This window comes from Streptopelia decaocto (assembly GCF_964273445.1).
Source record: "Streptopelia decaocto genome assembly, chromosome: 6".
Taxonomy (NCBI): domain Eukaryota; kingdom Metazoa; phylum Chordata; class Aves; order Columbiformes; family Columbidae; genus Streptopelia; species Streptopelia decaocto.
The window spans coordinates 7,705,528-7,723,493 of NC_138660.1; the positions used below are offsets into that span (position 1 = coordinate 7,705,528).

Consider the following 17,966-nt stretch of genomic DNA (forward strand, 5'->3'; position numbering starts at 1 on the left):
GTTCCCACCGCAGCTCCCTCCGCCGCTCTGTAGTTGCCCGAATCCCAGCGGGAGGGAGGCGGCCCGGCGTCCCTGCCGCCGGCCCGGGGATGCTCTCCGAGGATGCTCTGCGGAGCAAGGCACGCTCGGTCCGCCGCGATATTCCCAGCGCCGAGCACGGCCGGGAAGGCACCACGTGCAGGGGGCACTGAATGGCCCTTTCCGGGGCTCCCTGCCTGGCAGAAACCACGGGACCTGCAACGTGGCTGGGAAGAAGACACACCTCTTGTCTTAAATCACCAGTAGGAGCGTGTGTCTAGAGCAAGGGGTGTTGCTATAAGCACACGCTTCAAACGAAAAAAAGGTTACAGTCTCGCAGATTTAAATCTAGGTTCAGATTTGTGCTGCACAGAAATGTAGGGCCGATATTTCATAAGCAAGGAAGGTTGGGAAAATCTGTTCTCCTTAGAGATGTCTTCAGTTAATGAAATTACCACGTGCAAAACCCACCACACAAGGCTGGAAAGCATAGAAAGCTCCTCAGACGAAATAATACATACAAAAACCTCTCAAGTGAACTCCTGCACCTGAGTAGATTCCAATACTCTACTGAAAGGCAGATGCCTCTTGGACAAAACTGAGCCTTGCACCAGGGTGGATTTCTACGTGGATTACCTTGTGCTTCAGCAGGGCTACCTACTCAAGCACCAACTTTCAAAGCTCTTACTGCTCCTGGCACATAGCAAAAGTGTCTGGGCTTCTCAGACCAGTACATGAGATGGAAGGTTTTAGAGAGTTCACGTGGGATGCAGCAGGCTTTTGGCCCACATTCCACAGAGATGCGAAACTGAGGACAGAGACCTTACTGTCAACACTTCTTAGGGTATCTCTCAAGTCAAAACAAAAAGAATGAGGCAACAGTCCACGTCATACTGGATACAACACTGGTTTGCTTACTGGAATCTCCATTAAGACAGAACAGTAAAAGCTAAAAAATACACAGAGATCAGAGTATCAAGGCACATAAATCAGGTATAGCAAAGGAAATGCTGTTCTAGTATGAGAGTCTGTTGAGGGTTTGTGCCAAAACCAGTACCTGTGAGAGTACTTGGAGTCTTTCATACCCTCAGTAAACATCCAACAGTTTCAGTTTTCCTCTAGAATAGGAAAAAATAAATAGTTAAAATGTTAAATGTTTCATGAAATGGAAGCTCTAATTTTCCAGTCAGCCCTACTTAGTACACTGAAAACAGCACTTAGCTAGAAGCAAAGCCAGTAGCATACAGTTCGGGACTGTTAAAAGGTTGCAAGGTATTAATAACTAATCTTTGGGATCCATGCTAAATTCGGTTTTTGTTGTCTGTTGTGACTTGTGCTGAAGACCACCACTTTGTATGTCTTAATTCATCAGCTATTTTACACAGGACCTTGCACATGCACCAAATCACAATAAAAAGCTAATTGAAACTGCTCTTCTCCCCCGTTTCTACATGTCCCTGCTTACCCAAGATCATTGCTTCTGCTACAATCCTTAGCAATACCTGATCTACAGCAATCACAGAAGACTATGGTGCCATGTCAGGGCAAATACCAAACTGAGACTATAGCTGATACCTCTCCTCTTCACCCATGGTTGTCCTTCAGTTCTACACTATACTGATCACCGAGCAAACCTGTGGCCCCCCTGGAACCAAGCCAGAAGTAGTTTGCACAGTGAAGCCCTAAAACACCACCAGAGGTTCTTGGGTACTTCTATAAAAGCACAAAGAATAATAGTCCTTTCTGTAAATGCATCAGCAGCATGTTTGAGATAAGAACAATTCTGGATCTGGCCAATCAAGGACAGTACAGCAAGATCTGAAGTCAAGGTGCCCTCCTTACTTAGCTGCCAACATGGTGCTGTAAATGAGGGGGCTCTGATTTAAAGATGCAGCACCAGGAGAGAGGTGCACTCAGATGTTACACATATTAAGCCAGCATGGGAACAATCAGGCATCCTCACTTGGACATGTGAGGACAAGTGTATTGGACACAATAGAGATGTTTGTAAGAAGAAAAAAAAACAAGAATGTAACAGGTAGCTGAAGTTTGAGACCTCTGCTCATTAAACTAACAGAATTGTTCTTGGAAAATTTATTCAAAACAACCCAAAAAACACTAATAAAATAGCCTGAATTTCTCTAGGGGGAGGTTCATCACCTTGCAGCAAGGCTGATGATCCAGGCTTAACAAGTACTGATCTGACAGGACTTCTGCCTTCGTGGGGCAGGCTCCAAGGGGTCAGGTCCTGATTTACATCAGAGCAAAGGAGAGCAGAATGAAAACAGGGAAAAGAATGAATGAGTGTTACTTGACATTTCCAAAGAAGGGCCATGAGGACTGCTACAAGCAGATGTTCTTCTTTCAAACCGAGTAGGTTCAAGTAAGTTTAAATAGCAAAATGGAAGCATAAAGATGGCACAGGATGATTCTTTAGGAACTGTGATGCATATGATTCAAGTGTTTACATGCCACAAAATACTCAGTAATATCATGTACCCAATTAGGTAAATCTTAACACAGTAAACAAAGCTTATGGAACTTGGAAAGATAAACAGAGCTGACATAAATCAATACTGCTAGATGAGTTAACTCATTTTAATCCAAAAACAAGGTAAACCAAAATAAAATTTACTTCTCTGCAAAGGGACAACATGCACCCAAACAATATTTCAATGAGACGCAAGCGGTGCATAAATCTTGCTGTTCCTCCATTTACAGGCTCCACTTCTAAATAATAATGCAAATAACATCTCAAAAGTTACTGTGAAAATGCTATGGATATTTAAATTCTGTTCTTGAATAAAACCAGAGATTTTATTTGCTGGAACACAAAGAAATCTGTGAAAGACTCATTGAGGTCAGAAGACAGTTACAGCAAATACAGTGTCATGTGTGTTTCTCCCTTATTAAATTAAAATGCCATTGGCCTTCTGAAGCACAGAGCAGAAACGAGAATATGTTTGGGATTATGGAATTTAAATTAATACCTTCTACTAAAAAGAGGAGTGCACTGTGCTCTGATCAGAGAAAAATAAGGTGATTTAGCAGACAAGGCTCTTTGCTAGGTATTAAAATAGCATAATATGCATGAGTTCATCAGTCACAAAAGCCAAAAAATAAAAGAAATCCACAAAAGCTCATACAAGAGACTAGTCAGGAAAGGCAATTTCCTTGTGTTCATACAAAAGCAGGCAATAATCTTTCAAGGTGCAGGGTCCATTCCACTTCTGTTTTCACCCATATTGTCCACTTGTAGTTCTTTGAACATTGCAACTGGTACACAAATAAACACCCTGTGCAGGTGGGTTGTGTTGCTCTTTTTTTTCCTCCTCAAGTCTTTGCCTTTGTTGTATTTTCTGGCCAAACACAGCTATAGAGATAAATGTCTCATTAGCCTCAACAGCTTTGGTTAAGCTAGTGCTAATACATATCTCAGGCCTTGTGTCTCTCCATGAATTTACGAAACTCCTATGGCAGCACTTCGTGCTCATTTCTTGACACTCACTCTATGGATCTTATTTGTGATCAGTGACAGTATATTCCTCAGTGATGGCAGATAAACACTTCTCAGCACCTTTCTTGCAGAAGCCATTTGAGCAAAATCTACTCTGCAATGGGCCAAAAAAAGTACCACCCTTTTCAGTGCAAACAAGTACTTACCCCACTATCATCACTGTGCTCTCTGAGTATTTCTGCTTATGCTGTGCTCTTGCTTTGTGAAGCAGAGCACTGCTGACAAGGAGGGAGAGCAGGCTCTGCTTCGGAGAAATACTAACCGTGTACAAATAGTGACCACCTACAGCTCCTCCTGCATCCAGCTCCAGCAAAGCACAGAGCTCTTGCACCAGAGCCAGTGAAAGCTGCAGCACAAAGTTCAGGGGTTTGCTGAAGGTCACGCAATAAATATGTGGCCAAGTAGGGAATCATCTGTCAGTCCTCATTCGGGTGATTTAATGAGAGGATTAGCCTCTTCCTGATCAGTATAATATTGTGCAAAGATTGTAGCTATGCTGCTTTACTACGGAAAAAGTGTACCACACATCTTCTGACAGCAAAGAGCAGATGAGACAGAAAAAAGACATAGCTTGATTTTGTGCATCAGACAAGAAAGACCAATTTCTTGGTTGCTCTTCTGTAGTCAAAAAGCAGCGTTATCACATGAACAAGAGGGAACAGAAACCACTTACTCCAGCTGCTGGTAGAGAGACCGACTTGGGAAAATCTCAGCAGCCTCTCAGTTCACCAGGAGAAAAAGAAAAGATGTCTCACAGCCTTGATCATTTAATAGGTTTATCCTCAGACACAAAAAAAGATCATAGTAGTAAGTACTTAGTAGCTTCATTTCCAGACATTAAGAAGAAACCTAAAATTACATGTAAAGGCGGCTTTGTGTATCAAATACCTTCAACCTGAATTACTGAGAAGTGGTTGTTCTAGATGTTTTTCAACACAGTGATGCTTCCTCAGAAGCTGGAACACCTAGGATTTCTCCAAACCTGTTTTGGTAGTAATACCAGGAGCTTGGAACAGACACACTTGAAAAAGGGGCAGCCATACATTGCTCCTTCCACCCGCTTCCAGAGCCCTGCAGCTTTGCAATTTCCTCTTTGACAGGATGTCTCACAATGTGTTTAATAACCCTTGGTAGATTTCTCTGCAATAAATATTTATAATAGTTTTTTGAAGCCAGCAATATTGTTCATCTCCTCGCCACCTTTTGCCAAGAAATTCTACAGGTTATCACGCACCAGGAAAAGCTTTTATTAGTTTAAAACTGTGTCTCGGTAGTTCCATTTAATGCTCACCTTAGTGGTTATATTGTGAAATGGTAATTTTATGTTCTCTGTGACAGTCATGGTTTTATACGCCTCTGCCGTATTTCCCTCCTCAATTGTTTCATTTCTGAAGACACCTGAAAATGCCTAATCTGTTCCATCGCTCCCCAGGCAGCAGCTATTCTGCAGGCTCTGCTGACCTTGTCACTCTTTCCTGTGTATTTCTAGTCCTAATGCATCTTTTTTGAGATGGGATAACTAGAGCTGCACACAGTAGTCAAGATGTGAGTGCACCAGGGATTTCTAGCACAGCAGGGTGATGGGTCCTATTTGCTCTCTGTACCTTTCCCAATAATTTCTGCTTGCCTCTGCTGAGCTAGCACTTTCAGAGAGATCCACACTGTCTCTTTCTTGTCCACTTCCATTTTTCTTACTCCATCCCCCTCTCTCCTCAAGATCATTTAGGAACATACTGGACTACACAGTCCTGACCCTCCCCACTGATGAGACTTGACATTTTTTCTTAAAGGAAACAACCAGTAAGGGAAACATTTTAGAAATCCAAGTGTGTGACTTCTGCATCACCTTTAACCAGATGCTTAGTGAATACCATGATATTTGGAGGGTATATTACCCCCTGCAAGAGCCACAGAGCCCCTTCCCCAGATGACCCAACCTGACTGCCAGCCCCCCATGGTGGAGGGAGCTGTGACTTGGGGTTTATTTTTGTAGGTGTCTGGATTTCAAGGCAAACCCCCAAATGTTGCCGCATTTGTCCTTTGCACCTGAGAGCAGCAGAAGCACCTTCTAGAGACACCTCCTTGGTGGGTGCAACTTCCTTGCCAGCTCTGCTTCTTGTTTCACATCTGATCAGTCTCCGCAGCCACTCAACAAGGGAAAAAACATGCAGGAAGGCAGAAGATGCCCCCCTGTCTGCCAGTCCCTCCAGGCTCAGAAGTCATGAAAGAGGAAAGCAGGGCTATAATCCACCCAGCATGGGGAAGATCTGACCCACAGGGCCCCAGTAACTGAGGTTATTAATCCACTGTAGGCAGCGATGGCTTTGCCTGAGGTATGGCCTAAGTTTAGAGGGCAACATCTTGCCCTTGTACCAAGCTTTTGGGGTGGACAGGCACGTTAGCTTGCTGGGCAGCCCCTTGACTCCTTTGCTGTCAGCAGGCAGCTAGTGAGGCAAAGCCAGCACTTGAACAGGTACATCTTCCAAATTCAACCAGGGCACACTCTTGGCTTTCCCCACCAACTTGCTGCATAAAACATGAACAACCAGCAGGCTACTTTCCTCACCTAACACTGCAACTATCCATCCATTCCACAGGAAAAAGTTGGGAGGCTTAACACAGGAGATTTTCAGAGGGCAAGTACAATAGACCACCTCCCCAAGAAACCAACCACCCTCCCCCTCCCAGCAAACTCTCTCCTAATGTTCAGGAGTGCATCTGAGGTCGGGAGCAGCATCCATGGAAGTATGAACCTCCCCATCTGCCTACTTCCAGTGACACATACAGAGCCTTTCATTGTCATCCAGATCTGAAGCGTATTTATTCTGACATGTTAATACAACATGTGTGGCACAGTCTCATGAAGACAAGCGTGTACTTGCCTGCCTGACTCCCTGCCTGGGGAATGATGGTACAAGAAACGTTTTCTGCTCCAATTCACAGCTTCTCCAATCACAGTAAAGCCACTACCAGGGCACTATGGTTCAGATTCTCACACATTAACTGGCCACAGTGGTGGAAGAGTACGTGAAGACACATTTGAAACAGACTGCACTGGCAAGACCACTATTCTGGAGCCTGTAACTCCCACCTCCTCCAGCGTAGCATCACTACAGCAGCAGGGTCTTTACCAGACTCACAAACAGGCTTGTCCCTGTTGGTTCTGAAGGAAGTGTGGCTATACATGTAAAGGGAAGTTCACATTTTAAGAGAATTAAAGACAGGATTTACAAGACCTTTACAAGAGCCAGCATTGAAATCCTAGCTTCTTAGGAGTTAATATTTGGTACATCTTTTCCAGGTAACTTAGCTAAGAGGACTTTTTGTCTGGGAAAATTCCTTTTCTAAGACTGTCTCATGCAATGAGACACCACACTCATTTTTCCTTAAAATGATTTTTTTCTAAAGTATTTCAACTTTGCTGAAATATTTTGACAATATTATGAAAAAGTTGCAAGGAAAGGTTCTGATCTTATCAAAATGAAACACGTCTGTAAGTTTCTTAAACAAAATTTGACAGTTGAGGAATACCCAGGAGTATTTGGTGCACTGGTGTGAACTGGGAAGAACTTAGCTACTTAACTCCCACCCCACGGGCCACAACTTCCACCCTGCTGCTGCAGCCCCAGCCCCATGCACGGTGAGGTGCATGCACCACAGACTGGCTTCACAGGACAGAGGAGACTTTTTGCTGTTCATAGGTTCAGGATAAATGGGGAAGGCAGTCGATATTACAAGGCTCAGACACTGCCAGCTGCAAAGCAGATCCACTTCCTCCATCCTCTGCTAGGAGAGTAAAAACAAACCTAAGTAATGAATCTGGGGTTCGTTCTTGCTTTTGACTCATGGTTTAGGGTCTTTTAAGGTTTCTGTTGTTAGCTTTTCTCCATAGCCATTACAACCAGAAAATATTTAAATATGCCAAGTTGTAAGTCTTACATAATGGTTTGGGGATTTAAGAAAGGACCCAGCTCTAAGAGGTAGCAACACCAGTTTGCAGCCATCACATCAGTGACAGGTAACATGTTTGGCTCCCAGAGACAGGAATCATTGCTGACTTGTGACATACTCAGTAATGGCCTTACTCTGCTTCTGCTGCAAGTGGAGCGGTGTTAGCCCATACTGCAGCTTAGACTGATTCACAGCCCCTGGGAAGTTCTGCTTCCCTATGACAAGGTAAAAAACCTCCTTTCCTCAGCAGGTGAAGATATTTCACTTGGGCTGGAAGAAAAATTCCAGTGAGTCCCATTTCAAAACATGCATAATCGGGCAAAACTGGGGAGGAATGAAAAGTGTTCAAGTGAAAGATGAAGCACCATTCTATGAAGATTGCTGCAGAGCACAGCAAGAAAGAGGAAATCACAAAAGATGAATGACCAATAGGTGGAATTTCAAGAAGAAAATAAAATACGAAAGACAAATACTTCTGCGTGTGAGTAGATAAATCAGCGAGACCTTACTCTATCAGCAGGGAAACATGCACAAGGCATTACCAAAGGCCACTGCAGTGGCTGTCTAGTTCCTGCAAGCAAAGTTCAAAACCTGGACCACACAAAAGGCACATGTGATGGACTTAGCATGGCACAAAATGCAGCTCAGCACAAGCTAAAGCTGTAACTGCAGCAGCAGAACAAACCAAGGAAGGGTAGGACAAAGAGGTGGCTGCACAGGATTTACTGATAATGTTAGATAGCTAGGGTCAGATACAGAGATTCAGACCTGCTATAAACTGATACTATATGAGATCTGAATTCAGTCCATATATTTCAGGAACTGGTGTTTTTTTTTTTTTTTTTTCAGGCACTTTAGGGATTCAAAGCTGGAATGATAAAGCTGAGCTGCTGCCCCGTCAGCATGTGTTAAGCTATTTATGAGTCACTAAAACACACCTTTTCTAATTCTCACCTTGGCTTGTGAATGGCATGTAGCCAATGCTCTTTCTCTGGCTACTTGAGAGAAGTCACCACAGCATGTTACCCACTGAGGCTGTTGGCAGAGCCACTGCAGCAACTCTGCCGCAGGACATGTTTGACCTCCAGCTAGTTCTGCATTAGCCATCTCCCTGTTTACATCAGGACAGCCACAGACACTCTCCAAACAAGTGCCACACAACGGCAGCATTAAATTTCAGGAAGTGCATCCAGTGCTTTGCAACCCTCAGACTAGAAAGATCCTGCAGAATCAAAAAACTTAAGTGCAAACTTGAGTCATCTCAAGTCCTCAGTGCTGCCTGGCCCCACACACCATTTCCATACCCACACAAGTGGTCCTACCAGGTATACTGGGCTCATGAGTGAGTGCAACCAGTCATCACTTTCCATTCCCAAAGAGCTGCATCCTACAATTCAGCAGTAAATCAGTAGTCATGATGGGGAAAAAATGTCCAATTAAAGCCAAACTGTTCTGAGCAAGCTCTCACATGTCACAGATCCATCCCAAGATCACTGCCAAAATTACTTCCTTCCAGCTGGCATTTGCTTAAACCCTCAACAACTTGTTGTAAAACACAAGTTAAGCTATTTGCTTTTCACAATGGTAGAGCCACAAGCTCCTGAGGGCAGTGCCAGGCACACCATAAGGCAGCACATGGCATCTGGGTGTGCAAGGAATGGAAACACAGGTTCCCAAGGGGGCATCTTTCCTATTCCCCTGTTGAGTTACAGCAAGTGTCATAGTTACATCACCTATTTTTCATTCCCTTGCGCCCAACATCAAGGCATAATGAAACAATAAGTAATCCAGCATCTCTCAGCAGTATACAAAAGCACTCTGGTTCAGTTCTGCAGAGATGGACTGCACAGTGTGTGGTGTTGCAGGAAGGAGGAGAGTCTGATACCAAAAGCCTGGCTGCCCATTTTTATTTGCTACACTCCTTGAAGATCAGTGATGGCAAGCGAGATAGAGGCATGGCAGAGAAAAGCCTTACTCCTCACCCTGCTCCCTCAAATCACCCTCCTGGTTAACCAAGCAAGACCACAAATGCCTGAGATGGTTAATGCCAATTTGCAAACTACATGGGGGAAAGCAGGTGAAAGCAGGAGGACTGTTCTCAGGATGATGCTCTCAGGAGACAGATTATCCAAGGTAATTTACAAAAGAATGTGTAAGTGTGATTCTTGGGCCTCTACCCAGCTGCCTTTCCCCAGACTCAAGCCATCACTGACTCGGGGAGAAGGGTGTTTCCTGACAGAATCCATAGACCTGCACCATGGCCGTGAGTCAGGCTGTTCAAGCAGAGGTGCAGGAACCACTCACCGGGAGACCCAGGGATGGCTCCTGCTGTGCTGCCACCCCCATGTCCCTTGGCAGATCACCTTGGCTCAGGCAGAAGGGCCTCGGAGCCACTTCTTTGCCTATTTATCCAGACCAAAAGAAGTGGGGACATTTCTCAGCAAGCATAGAAAGCGTTGACAGCCCATAGTCTCCAGGTAAAACATGCAGCTGCCTTTGATGACAGGCAGAACAGACACCAGCATTACATGCACGCCATAGGGGAAGCGCCTGGTAATGGGCCTACATTAAGAAAGAATAAATTAATAATCAGGAACAATCTCTGAGCTGACGTCTGCTCCAGCCTGTGAGATAGTCTCTGAGCAGCTAAAACTAGAACAAAGCAATTCCTGGGGAACAAGTCAAAGAGAAAAGCCTGCACTGGTCTGTCAGGAAGGTGGGCAGCAGTGCCTGGATAATCTCATTTCAAAGTTTCTTCCTTCTGCTTTTCCCCAGCTTGCTTTCCCACTTAGGTTCTTGCCTTGTAGAAACTGTTGGGCTATGCCTCTGGTACCCCATGATTTCTTCCTTACTGTCTTTCTCACCAAGGGAAGTTTAATGTAGGATGCCTGAAGAGGACAGTTATCATTTGTCCCAGGGGTGTTAACACCGACTATGACTGATGGAGATGGGCATGTGATGGCTTGGCCAGTCTGCTGCACAGCAGCTGTGTTTGCACTGCACTTCACTGGGACCCTGCTATTTCATTTAATATTCCAACTTTTCCAGATTGTGAAGGAATATGAAGTGTGTGATGCAGAATAAAAGCAATCTCTATGTAATTCCATGTTCCCATTAAGAACTTGCTCACCAGAAAAATCATGCTGAAAAGAGTGAGATTGAATAAACAGGTGATGTTTCAGCCCAGGGTCAGGGTAGTTAACACAGACACAAAATGCTATGCATTGACCAGTATAAGGCTCTTCCCTTAACACATGACAGAAATTACAGAAGGTAGAACAGCCGCCATCCACTTTCACAAGGGCAATAGCCTCAAATGCCCTTCTAGAACTGCTGTCAGGATCTTCCCACCCTACAACTGCTCTTGAAAAATAGGAGAGGGCCTTGGTGGCTGGGACCATGCAGGAGCAACAAGGATGCTGCTGGTGTATGTGATGCAGTACAGCAGTTTTATAGTGTGGGAGGTCCAAATGGTCAGCATCTCCTCTCCAGTCTTTCTTGGAAAAAGGAGAAAAGGTTTTGGCTGATTCTTGTTCTTCACACAAACACTATGACCACAGTTTAAGCATTACAATGGTTTACAGAAGTTCTCCCCTTTGGTGGTATAGGGTTGAGCAGCAGACTTCCTGCATGTTTAAGGGTTATAAATTATAGTATCTGTTTTTAAGACTAGAGGCGGTATTTTCCTATAGTTTAATAATTGCACTGAGAAGGTCCCTGTAACTGCTGGCAGCAGTAGGGGTCACTGCAATGTGTTAAGTGGGAGAATTCAACTAAAAGTAAAAGCCTAAGGGGGAAAAAACCCAACAAGCTGAAGTATCTTGTGACAACTCGCCCCAGAAGCCCTATCAGTCTGCCAGGATTGCACTACCCAGGAGTTGGGAGTGAAGCAAAACCATCCACTGTCTAATGCTCAAGAGCTCTTTAACCCACTCCATCTTCAGCTGCTTTCTGTTGCTGGCTGCTTTTAACCTAGTTTTCAGCCTCCAGAACTTTTATTTCTGGCTGCAGCTTTCATTAGCAGAGACATGGTCCCCATTCAGTTCCTTCCAGAGATGTAGGCTACATCCCCAAAGTACCTTTTTGGGCAAGTTGTCTGATACACTCTCAGACTGAGTGTGCAGTGCCCTGGAAAATAAGGAGGAGCATAGCTTCAAGAGTGCATTTTCCCCTCAGTACTGAGGAGTTCAGCCTCACTGGTGAAGCTTTTAGATGGGGTTGTTCTTTTCTAACCATTGCCAGTTCTGTTTCCAAATTGATAGGACTGTTGTTTTAAAGGACATGGAGCCCTCTTTTCCCTTTCTTTGTCTCTTTCCCTCTCCTTTCAGAGTAGGAACACTGGATGCAACACTTTCTCTGCTTTTTCACACCTCCATTTTTGAGGACCTCTTATACAGGCAGCTGGGGAAGAGGTTACCTTGCACAAAAAGGGTCTCTGCGTATGGCAATGCAACAGCTTCCAGGAACTCCCAGTGATCAGACAGACCCTCATCCCCACCTGGCAAAGTGCTTTTCTGCTGAGCCTGTAGGAATCCAAATTTTCTGAAATACTCCTGATTTCCTGCATGTAAATCTTCTCCTGTTACTACACAGACAGGCTGTACAAGAGGGAGTACAGCAGGCTGGGGTCCCCCTTGCAGAGGTGCTCACAAACATCCCTGGCATCTCCCTTACTTTGAGGCTGTCAGTCTGCATCTTGTCTTCCTCCAGAACTAGCTGTGGTCTGACAGTATCAAGATGGAGGTTGAAAGTAAAAAAAGTTATTTTAAAGTGAAAATGCCTCAGTAGAAGCCTTCTCAGTTTCACGTCTCTGCCATCCACTTGGTCACTGAAGCCAGGAAGAGGGAATGGGGGGTTTAAAAGCTGGTCCTCTCTTTTCAGAAGGGTCTATATTCTCCTTTTGTTGACAGCTGAGAAGTTTCCCTGAGAGGGATGGTTGTAAACTGTCTCCAGTCCCAAAGCCCTGTAACCATGTCAACAAAGCACAACACTTAGCTGTTTAGGTCTGCTGGGAGACTGGATTTATCAGCTCAGACACCCAGGCAATTACACCACCTGCAGTCTTGAACCAGAGTCCAGCCAGCCCAAAATACAGCCCAAACAAGTTTGCATCTGGCTGCTGAAGATTGTGTAAGACATACCCATGTCTACTGGCATCAGCTCAAAACATTTCTTTGGTTTAGAAAGCATCAATGCCAGAAAGTGGATTTGGGATGCTGAACATCGACAGCAGAGCTGCTCCCACAACAGCTGTGTACATTAACAAATCCTCACAGTATGCCTTGGAAGAGATGCTGAGGTTGGCATTTCTGGTCCCTCTTCACAAGCAGGGCCATTGCAGGGGGACTGAAATAAGCAGCTCCCAGAGCGTCAGACAAGCAGCCCACAAGACCATGAACGGAGCTATAGTACAAGTGGGCTTTGCACTCAGGATTGCTGGTCCCAGACATCCCGACAAGAAGAGACAAAGCTTTGAAACCTAAAAGTGTGTTGCATGCCTCCACACTGACCACCTCTCCATCACTCCTGTGGGGTTTCAAGTGGCTTTACAAACAGCAGGTTTGGTTTGATAGAGGTCAAACTACAGGAGATGGGTCATTTGCTACTGCAGCATATTCTGTGGTTGAGGTAACCCAAATCTGCTGCATCCCCTTCTCCTGCCTCAACCACAAAAAGCTGCTTTTTCCTTTAAGGTGGCCTTCTAGCTGTGCTTGCTGCCCCAGCAGGCTTGTGGTATTACTCTCTCTCAAGGCAAAACCAGCACAAAAGGCACTGGCTGCTCTCCACTCCAAACATCTGCCAGGTTATGAGATCGATGGAGTTCATTTTAAAACGTATTGTGAATTGGAACAACGTAAGAAGCTAACAACAATCATTCTGCTGAATGTAGCAGCTTATATCCCAAAGGACCTCAGCACAGTCAATTTACAAAAAAAATGCACCTAAAACAGTAAGTGCTTTTATATTTCAAGTCATCTCTTGTGAAACTTGACCTCTGCAGGACTTTCGCAATTAGATCTCTTTTGAAAACCTGTATAAAACCTCCCTTACTATCTGTATGTTTTAAGTGTGTGAGCCCTAGAAATATCCAGCGCAGACATGCACTAGGGAAAAGTGTGCACGCACACACAATCCAGCAGTGCCCTTGAATTGCTTTTCTTATGCCTTCCATGCAATGAGCATGATTTCACATCACACCCCACAACTTCTCAGCCAACATTAGCAACTTTTCCTTTTCTTACAGCCAAGGTGCCTCTCAGAGCTCCACCTGGTTGGCAACTCAATCAAGCCCTCGACTCCCTACATAGGACACAGTTTCAGCAGCACACACCTTCTCAAATTAACAAGAAAACCCAAGGCTAGAAGCTGAAACTAAACAAAGTAAAGTGTGGAAGTATTTAACTTTGAGGGTGATAAAGCACTGGAACAATTTAACAAGGTGAATCTTCCATCACTGGAAAATTTTAAGCCAAGTGGGGATGTTTTCTATATTCAATGCTGCACTTCAAGGAGGAGTCAATTGAGGGCAGTCCTGTGACTTGCTCTCTGCAGGAGGTCAGATGGAGAAGATCACAAGAGCCTCTCTGACCCCATAACCCAGGAATTAATGCCTGGGAGGAGTTTCTTGTAAAATCTGTCAAACCACTGCCCTTTAAATCCCTACCTACAGCTTCTCTGCTATGAAGTCATAATGTAGAATCAATTAAAGAGCAAGGAAGATGGAAAAATGGAAAAAAAAGTTAAAAAATTACTGAATAATGGAGACCAAGGCACAGTAAAAGGATGATGGAAGTTTGAGCATTGCCCCTGCATCAAGCTGAATAGGACCTATTCTGGGCTCCTGGAGATCATGGGAGTTTTGCTATTATTGACTTCACTGGTACTCACTTTGTGTCCTCTGCAGATAAGCAGAGGACACGGGTTTGCGTTCTGCTTGGTTGTGAAGCCTGTGTAATTCCCAAACACTAAACAGTCCCACTACACAGCCAGCCTAGGTGCATTTTAACCTCCCAACCAAGCTGCCTCTGATTGTAACTCTAGACCAATAGGGACTTCATAGGGATAAAAGGAAAACAAAACAAAAAAAAAAAAAAGGAGGGGGTTGGGGTGCGGAGAGGAAACCCAAAACTGCCTTTCTATTATTATCATACTGCTGCTTTAGAATCTGAAAATAAAAACCTTCACTGGCAGATCTGGGTTTCTCAATGCATCCTATAGAGCTGGCAGGGGATTGTACAAGGAATGAAAGCCAGACTGCACAAATCCTCAGAAAGCCACCAGAGGGTAGCAAAACATTTTAGACAGCTGCTAACAGAAGCTCAGGCAAACCAGCCTGATCCCACCTACATCTCCCTCCTCACTTGCTGGTTGCTATTTCCATAGTGACTGCGTCACCCCCCAGGCCAACTCTCCCCTGCAGCAGTGGACAGCAGGCAATATCACGCTGCAATAGCACAGGAGTACATACAGTACAAACAGTACCACAGGATGGGGAGGCTGCAGGGAGGGGAAGAGGGTCAGGAGGGCAAACAGCTGTTTCCAGTGGTTTGGAGAAGACAGCCACACCAGTAACTCCCCACATTAGGAGCCACAGGGTTACTCCACAGTCTTGCTTATGCAACATCCAAATAACACCCAGCCTGAACTGCAGCTGGTCAGCCTTGAGGTTTTGACTTTCTCATAGCTGTGAAAAGTACAGAAGAAGGAGAGAGTCATACCATTTTTATAATGCCGTGCTTTCCCCATCTCTCCAAAAGTCTCCATTTTCCAGCTTGCAGATTCCCACCCCACTTACATGGGAAGCCCTCAGCTCTGCAACTGCTTCAAGAAACCAATGAATCAACCCATCCTGATCTCTCTCACATGCTTTCTGTTGAGTGTTACAGTAGGAAGACTTGCAGTAACTTTTGTTTTTAAAGTTCCTGTATTTAAAATTGCCACCAGGATTATTCAAGCCAGGATACAATGAGCCCTGTTGCCCTGTTTGGAGAAGCTTGTATGGAACAAGGAGATCAGATAAATTAAAAAAAAAAAAAAAAAGACAACTTAAAAAGAGTCTGTCTTTTAAAGAGCTAACTTTTTTTCATGCACAGTCTGCAGGAACCAAAAATAGCTCCTGAATATTTCAGCAAATCATTCCCAATAATTAAAACTGTGATGTGTTTGCTGTCAATCCCAAATGCGGCAAAAGCCATCAGACATATTATTCACTACAAATTATTTATCCAGCTGCACTTGCAGAGTTGAAAATTTCCGTTCCCCTAGACCTAAGTTCAAAGAAACCCCTAAATCAGAAATTCTCTCATATCTGCCCATTGCTATAAAATAAGACAAACTAACCTTCCCTTGTCCTTCCTATTTATTTAATACAGGTGTGTCTCACCAAGCAGATTAACACTGTAGTGCAGCTGACACTTTGCATCGATTGTCAAGTTATGTCTATTCAGTACAGCTGCTTTCAGTGACTATTACATACGGATGGAAGTCATTAAATAGATTTTCCGCAAACTGTACTCCAAACTGGAGTATCCTGCTTGCTCTGCCCAGGTACCATGCCATACCTGAGGATTAACTCCTTTCCACATAGTCAGGGCACAGGCATTTCAGTTTGAGATTCCCTACTGCCTAACCCAATACATCTGAATATTTAATATAAATTCGTCTGTTATTACAAATCACTCGACCAAGTTCTAACTGACCTTCGGTCTGAGACATTCTGGGGCAGGACAGTGAGCTCAAACAGACCCTTCCCCAAACTGACTGTTTGCTGTGCATGGTTCCAAACAAACAAAAAAAAAATCATTCCCCTTCTTTATTTTTGCCCCAGTAATCTTTGTGTCTTTCATAACACACAAGAAAGCTGTTGACAGTCCAAAACATAACAAATACAGTGACAGAAAGAGGCTCGACAGACATTTAGCTCAGGGAACAAGAAACCGAGTCAGGAGGTACAGAGCCCTTTCTCAGCTTTGTGCTACTGATTTCTGCAGGACATTGCATCAAGCCCTGAAGGCAGGGACAGAGGCCAGAAGGTGCTTGTACATTAATAAGTCCTTCTTGCCCAACAAATGCCCTTTCTTGGCAAAACAGTCCCTTTCTATAGAGGATCAAGATTGTGTTGTGCAACTGGCTGGTAATTTTACAGCTCAAGCTTGGACATGCTAGCTTTCTAGGGGCACAGAATGATGAGACCACCCCTCCATCTGGGATATTCATGATGTCCTAATAAAAAAGTTAGCTGTAGCTTCTCACTCAAGAAACATCCACTCTAGGAGCCTGTTTTTTCCTAAACTCCTCCTAGTTCTTGCAGAGTCAAAGCAGAAAATCAATAGTGGGCAAATATAGTAAGGCAGTGCAGGAAAGATGATCAAATCAGCAGAAAGAGGTGAGTTAAACTCAAGTTTATGTAGACAGAAGAGGCACAGAAGTGCTGTGGGAAGACAAAGGCATTCATTTTCAGATCTGAATAAGTGAGAACTATATGAAATCTGGCCCAAAGGCTAATAAAAGCAAAAGCTTCCTAACAGCGGTTAGATCATATGTGTTCACATGGAGCGTGCCTGGGTGGTTCAGACTGCAGTATTTTAGACCAAGAGGGTTTAGAAGTAGTCGTAGTCTAGAAAAATAAAGACAGTGACAAAACACACAGCCTAGACAACATATTGTATCTTCCCCATTCATCCCTTAGACCCTGTCCTGGAAACTGTAACTCACAGAGTTAAAGTTTCAGATGAAGCAGCTCATTCCATACTGGTATGGACAAGGCCTGAGGGCTGAACCCTACGCTGTAAGCTCTTTAGGAAAATACAAGTCCTCCCTTGTAAAACTTCCAAGATCCCATCCTAATGAAAATTATCCTACCAGAGGAAACAACAACAAACACATACACTAAAAATAAATAAATAAAAAACAAACCAAACAACTACCACACACACCAAAACAAAAAACCACACAACAACACACCACAAAGTTAACACATAGCAAGAAGACAGCCCATTCAATTCTTCTGGTCTTTGCATCACTGCACTAATAAATATTCTCCAAGTAAAACCCTGACCACTTGCTTAGTATCTTGCTCCAGTTTTAGATTCAGTTTTGACCCACAAAGTGCTTCAGATTCAGTCATGGCTCAAGGAAAAACAAAATACTATGTAGTTTCAATGAGTTTTCAGTCTGTTGGACATTTGGTCCTAGAGATCTATCCAGGAAAGACAGGGTTTGTTTCTCACCAACTGACCAGAGTTGTGGTACAGAAATTAGCTAGGATTTGAGGCTGGACAATTGCTTTCCTCTCCTGAGAGGTGTTTTCCACTGCTTGCGTTCACAGACATGCACACCCTTGCTTTGGTGACCACATAAGGTAACCTTGTGAGTGCATCAAGAGAACTGGTGAGCGCCATCCATGGCTTACAGACCTTTCCAGGGAGAGACTCTGTTTACACAGCTTGGTGGGGTTTTACCCATTTGCTCCTGTCATGCC

At 44.2% G+C, this 17,966-nt stretch overlaps 1 protein-coding gene across 1 annotated transcript in view; it reads right to left on the minus strand.

The window, feature by feature from the left end:
- FGF12 (fibroblast growth factor 12) overlaps positions 1 to 17,966 on the minus strand; it is a 216,506-nt gene that overhangs the window by 136,735 nt on the left and 61,805 nt on the right. The window lies entirely within an intron of this gene.